We start from the raw sequence: 6,698 nt of genomic DNA, 5'->3' as shown, positions 1-6,698 counted from the left end.
CCTCCTCTCTCCGGAGCTTCAAAGGCTGGCCGCCGCTGCTGCAACCTCCCGTCGCCGGAGCTGCAAAGGCTGGCCCGCTGCTGCAACCTCTCGTTGCCGGAGCTACAAAGGCCGTCTGCCGCTGCTCCAAACCCCCATCGCCGGAGCTGCAAAGGTCGGCCACCGCTGCTGCAACCTCCCATCGCCGGAGCTGCAAAAGCCGGGCGACGGTGCTGCCAGCGGGGGCTGCGGCGCTACCATCGGTGGTAGGCGGTGCTGCAAGGAGAGACGGCGGTGCTTTCAACCGGAGTTGATGTGTGCCGGCAAGGTCCCTCGCAGTACTTCTTCAGGGAGGATGGTGCGGGGAGGAGGACGTGTTGTCTCTGCGCGACTGCGCGAGGGATTTTCCGTGTTTTTCATGTTTTTTTTCTATGCGGGGAAAGAGATGAGTGCGGGAGAGATGAGTTGTCATGTACTGGTCCCGGGACACGTGTCGTTCAGGGGACTCAGAGGCTCGGAGGTAATTATCCTCCAAAGGATCCTCAGCACGATCCTTTCGAATATTTGGTATAGGGCGTTGTACTGTGTACAGTTTATGGATTCGTTTTAACACTCTGTAGTTGATGGTGGAAGATTGCACTTGTTTGCCATAATATTAATTCTAACTGTTTTTCGTGGTTGTACTCTAATAACTATTTTTCTTGGTTATATTGTATTCTAACTTTTTTTTGGGGCGCTTTGAGATTGATTATGTATAAGTATAACACAATTATCAGTATGGTGACATATCATCCTTTACGTGAGGTGTTATATTATTATACTCCAACTGAGTTCACTAATGTAAAACATTTTAGCTTTTTGTATATTTAGTTATTTTGGTCTATATCTAGTCTATTTTTACTGTGTAAATTCACTTATTTTGATCCGAGTCTAGTGCAATTCAAAATATCTAAACGGTCTTACATTACTGAACGGAGGAACTACTATTTTTTAAAATATAAAAAGTTATTTTTTAGTGATATGTAAATAAAAGGAGAATATTTCTTATTTCTTCTAGTGTCTTAAATTTCTTTTTTTTTGGTAATCCCACATTAACAAGCACGGCACATAAGTAAAAGCTGAATTGTCACTCAGATTTTTATTTATTGATTTATAGTAATTATTCTGTATTGTTTAATAATCACCGATTTACTGATCAATGTCAATGTATTTTTGAAAAGTCAGATTCACTCGAAGTAGCAGGTGCAATTGCTCTGGATCCTTTTTTTTAGGAGATTGCTCTCGATCCTAGTAGTACCAGCAATTGGTCTCACCTCTCTATCCTTTTCTTTCTCTTTTTTTTTCGTTTAGAGTAACCTAGAGCAAAATAAAAGCAATATCATATATTATTTTGCAAATATAACAGTTTATAGGAAACGTATAAATATAGAAATATTATATCACCAATTTGTAGCGAGCCTCTAGCCATCCCCTCTCACGCATTTCGATCATTAAAAGTAGCGATTGTCCGATCTGTATCTTTTTGGGCCAGTGTTGTGGACACGAAATTCGGCTGAAAAGGGAAGGCCGAGTGTTATTTTCATCTGGAGTGTTCCCAGCGGCCCCGCAGAATTTTTTCCGGATTGCTCTTTTAGTGGTGATTAACGTCCCATCAAACCATACCGACGATGATTACTGGTTCCGCGCTTGACCGCCGTTTCACGCGCGAGGAGAAACCGCGCAATGGATCCGTCCTGTCACGCCTATATAATGGATGTCTCTGCCACGACTACGGCAAAACCTATCTACAATCGTCATGGACGACAACGAAAGTACCTGGAGCCGCGTTACCGCCATGTCCCGCGCCCGCATCCGAAAGATCCGAACAGAGCGTGTCGCCCGCGAGAACGAGCTCTACAGGCTACCTGGAGGTCATGGGGGAGGCGGTGAAGGCGGCGGTGCGCATGGCCATTGCCTTGGAGCCGATCAAATCGCCATGTCTTCTGCCACAGTCCCATTCCTTCCACCCCCGTACTCTCTCGCGCACCGCTGTTTGGCCCTACATTGTCACTGTTCTTCTCTCGACCGACAGGCAGGAGGTCACTGGCTCAAGCGCAGTAGGCTGAACCCGGAGGAGGTGGATCCCGGGTCCGGGTGGGCGCAGCTGCATCGATTACTCGGGAGTGGAAGGACGGACCTAGGAGAGGTGCTTCGCGCGTGGCGCAGCTGCTTCAGCTGGCTAGCGCGCATCCCGTACCTGCAGACGGCGCGCGGCAGATCCCAGGTGGCGCAGCCGTTTTCGCCGGCGGCCGGAGGATTAGGTGTTGGGCGGCAGAGTTCGGGACCGCGGGAAACACACGGAAGTGCTTGGGCGTGTCCGGCACCCGAGCGTGTTGGCGCTCCAGGCCTACTTGGAGAGGCCAAGGAGGAACGGCTTCTTGCAAGTCCAAGGTCAGTCCGTACTCAATCCCCATGATCATCTTTTCTTCCTTCTCCTGCACATGTGACGATTGACATGCTCTGCTCCATTCTCTGAAACAATCTGCTGAATTAACTTTGCCGTGTTCTTCTATCTTAGAAACTTTTCAATTAGACATCGTCATTTCTCAATGCTGATATGATGGTAATGAAAGTAATGAGAAAATGTGATGAACTGCTGATAATGTTGGAGTGCTTATTTTATCTGAACTTCTGAAGACATACAAGTATCATGTAGCTAGCTTTCATATGAACTCAGACAAATCTTGCTAGTGGCAATGAACCAATGAAGTCGTCGTGGTCGCGGTGTCTTTGTCCATCGCCAAGGGAGCCGCTCAGCATTGGCTGCAGTTCATTGAGCTTCTTATTTCTTGCATAGGAGCATGAAAATAAATTATTTTCGCAATGACGATGGCTGCAGTTCATTGAGTTTCTTATATGTTGAGTAGGAGCATGAAAAATAGATCATATGAGTGTCAAGATGCTGAATTGTATGGTATATGATTACTCCACAAGCACAATTTTCCATCGTGAGATCATGTAGTGTAACCAGTAACATCACATAAGCTCGAACACATCTTGCAACTATACAATTTATTTAGTTCACTTTGGTATATGACATAAAACTCTATATACCAAAATAATTAAGTTGGAGTCGGTTGATTGAAGTAGGCTTGATTTTGTATTGTCCTCCTAGTAGAGATAGACGTCCCAATGGTTTGTTGCTGTGAAATATTCAAGACTAATTTGTTCTGTTGTCAACTTATCATCTTGTGCTTTCATATCTTCTTTGTTTAGTCGTCTCGCAGGAGGCCCGCTTTACTTCTTGCATCACCTTGTTCTGCTTATTACTATTCTCTCCATTTGTACCATCTTAATAGGAAATTCTTCACTGTCATTTGCGTTTGTATTAACATAGCTAGGTGTTTGAGTAGCAGTTTTCTTCATCTTTTTAGGGATTTACACCTTCATGTTTTTTTGAGGGATTTGCTCTAGTAATGGTATGGATTTAGAACACCAGTCCAAGTAGTACACTTTCCTATACACTCTTCTATCCTTTTTTCATAGTTCAAGCTCTTCAAAAACATAAGATCTGCTCTGCGCAGCGTGTCATACAAAGGTCCGCCGTGCAAGACTGCAAGGTTTTGTTAGTGTGCATGCAAAGTGCCGCTGAATGTGCTTGGTCGTGCTCTATGGCTCACCTGTGCTATCCCTACTGGACATTTTGTGCTGAGCACCTCATGTACACATCTCACAAGAAAGTGTGGTCCATTGGTGTGTCGTCGACACCGTCACCTCGTCACCATCCGCTCTGCAAGCTTCAGCATGCTCCGCCGCCCCTCCGCCTTCGTGATGACGTCGCTTCCAGTGGCAACGAAACTGGCTGGAACTCGCACTGGGAAGTGCTGCTCTCGCTTTGCCTTGCTTGGCCAGTCGTTGTGTCGAGCACCAAGGTGGGCAGGAGGGTAGGGATCGGGCTCGCCATGGAACAAGAGCATCAACTTTAGCCTAAGCAAGCAAAGCTAGATAGCACCCCATCATGAGTAGTTGCCATTGCTAAGTAATTAAAATTGCCTACTCTAGGTGGGAACAATGTGAAATGAAATGACTTTGAAAGCTTTTGAAGATGAATGTGAATTAAATGACTTGGTGAAAGTTTGTGAAAACTGATGATTGGGTTCGGATGCGATACCCTTCCAATTATACAAGTACCCCCACAATACCTGATTATGGGTAGGGCTTAACTAGAAACTTATGTGGTTTAGTATGGGTTCCCTCTGAACAAGCATCATAGGGTTATGCCAAGGCTGCCTCCGTTGAAAGTGAAATGATGTGAATATGAGGTGAATGTACGACCCAAGCCCTGTGCAGTTCCCGGGTTGACGGTTTGTTTTCACCGGGAGGCCAAGCTCATGGGGAGAGGTGCCTATACTAGGTTATTTAAGTGAAAGGTTATGGTTGATGATCCGCGTACTGAGTTACGATGATTCGGGGTTATCCCCGACGGATGTAATCAAAAGTTGTGGCACAAGAGTACAACCTCTGCAGAGTGTTAAACCTATTCGAATAGCCGTGTCCACGGTTACGGACAATTGGAAAGGCCATACTGTTCCGTTGTCAGAACTTGTCTTAAAAAGGAATGGGGAATTGAATGTGACTTGAATTTTGAAAACACAACTGATGTTGTGGGAATGACACTAATGTTTCCCCTTGAGTTAGTTAGCAATTCAAGCATCTTTATTAAAGGTTTATGAACTAAACTTGGCTTTATGCAAATAAACCCTAGAGCTTAGCAACCCCTAAAAATCTAATACAATGATTTTTCATGGTTGATGATACAATTTTTATACATCCGTAAAAATCAACGGTGAAAAATGTAATACCTCCACAGTAAGCATTCTAGGATGGAACAAACATGAAAGTTTAAATTGTCAAGTTTCTCATGTTCCGATGGCACGGTATTTCTTTAGTCTTATTAAATCTCATAATGAGGAACGTCCTGTTGAGTTAGAGAAAGCGACTACAGGTTGTGGAACTGAAAAGTTAGTCAACAGATTAGAGACAAAACAAGGAGATAAGGTTTTGCAAAATTATCTTGGAGAACTTGATGGCTTCATGCAAGATCTAAAACAAATAATATGCAGACTGTTGTTAAGGAAGTTACTCAAAATATCAAAAAGAGATGATGGGAATACTAAACCGTGGGTGATGAGTGTGTTGAAAGAGGTTACTGCTAACAATTATTTCGGTATCTCGAAGACAAGACTAAACCAGAGGTAAGAAGTCTTTCCTTCCTGTTTTGCTATAAATGTATACTTGATTCTCTTTTGGAAGCTAAAATATGTTCACCGGTTTGCCTGGAGGATTCCTTGGACATTGTACAGGAATTGAATAAGATTGGGAGAACTAGCCCTATGTATATGGTACTGTATTATATATTGATCAAGGTAAACCAAGTATGCTGCACCATTTGTTCAGTTATTTTGTATATTTGAGATTCAATTTTGGTGTGCTTCAGGGTACACGTCGTGATATATTTATGTGATTGTTTCAGCTGCGAAGTGGGATTTATCTGAATGAGGAGATGCATGGCCTGGTGTGTACGCCTTTATGAGCAAATGAAACTAGGGAATGACATGTTCTTTAGAGGGCTTTCCTGATGCAGTCCGCCCATTTCTGCTTCCCTTCTTTCCATTGCCTTGAAGCGTGTTTCTTTCTAGGTATTATTGACTGGCAAACTCATTCATAGGTCTAGGAGGACATAATATCAGTCAATGTTTGTATCTTTTTTTGCTTATCACGCAACAATTTACAGTCATTTTCCCTTTATTTGGAATCCCCATTTTGCATTGAAGCAACCGGACATATTATCCTTACCTTTCACCTTGCATTCTGAGTGAAATAGACTACAGTTGTGCGTCATCTACTCTATATACATATACTCAGTTTATATTGTTCCCACGAACTATCTATCACCTGTTACCCAACAGACTATATCTCGCCTCTTGTGCCTCAGCAGCTATGGCAGCTACCTTTAGCATGCCATCAGTTATCTATGTTACCAGTAGTTTTTTTTTTCGAAATGGGGGAAATATCGCCCCAGCTTCTGCATCCAAAGGATGCACACGGCTTTTTTTATTAGATTATTCACGAAACCTTACAAGAAAAAATACAAAAGATCAAACTTGAAGCAACCTTACTATACCTACAGTGGGATGAAGAGGGTGACAATACACCAACTCAAATCATCCAAAACTAAATGCCTTCTCAGACCGCCCAATAGCAGGTGAGAAACACATCCAGTCAAGCAGACTCTCAGCGCACGCCAACGCACACGCCACAGGAGTTGCTCCCGCCGTCTTCCTCGACTCCATCTTCAAGAGAGATCAACGCATTAACCTTGCAAGACCTGCCGTCGATGCCACCATGACGCCAGACGGCTCCACCCTCCTGCACGTATACATCATCCCGCATCTGTCGTCGATACCCTGCAGCACCATGCCACTGAGACTCAGCGCCAACAATGTGGTAGATGAACACCACTCCACCGAAGTTATCTATGTTACCAGTAGTGTAGATTAGAACAGCTAGATAATTCAGCCCCTCTGGAATAAAGATCCGTTGATTATATAATCCTTATAATCCAACGGGAATATACATCGTTGCCGCCCGGCTCAGTCCAGCAGAAAAAATACGTACCAGCGCCGTGTAGACATCAGCTAGCGCTGTCAACTAATGTGAGGTCCCAAGTATGGAGCAAC

The 6,698-nt window shown here is 44.1% G+C and overlaps 1 long non-coding RNA gene across 1 annotated transcript; it reads left to right on the top strand.

The window, feature by feature from the left end:
- Positions 1 to 4,743: 4,743 nt before the first annotated feature.
- Positions 4,744 to 5,813, top strand: LOC124695453. Its single transcript, XR_007000569.1, has 2 exons — positions 4,744 to 5,384; positions 5,492 to 5,813. It is a non-coding gene; the product is annotated as an uncharacterized LOC124695453 (long non-coding RNA).
- Positions 5,814 to 6,698: the final 885 nt, after the last annotated feature.

This window comes from Lolium rigidum, chromosome 3 (assembly GCF_022539505.1).
Source record: "Lolium rigidum isolate FL_2022 chromosome 3, APGP_CSIRO_Lrig_0.1, whole genome shotgun sequence".
NCBI lineage: Eukaryota > Viridiplantae > Streptophyta > Magnoliopsida > Poales > Poaceae > Lolium > Lolium rigidum.
Note: the sequence above shows the minus strand (reverse complement) of the source record. Positions and strands in the feature narration are given on the sequence as shown.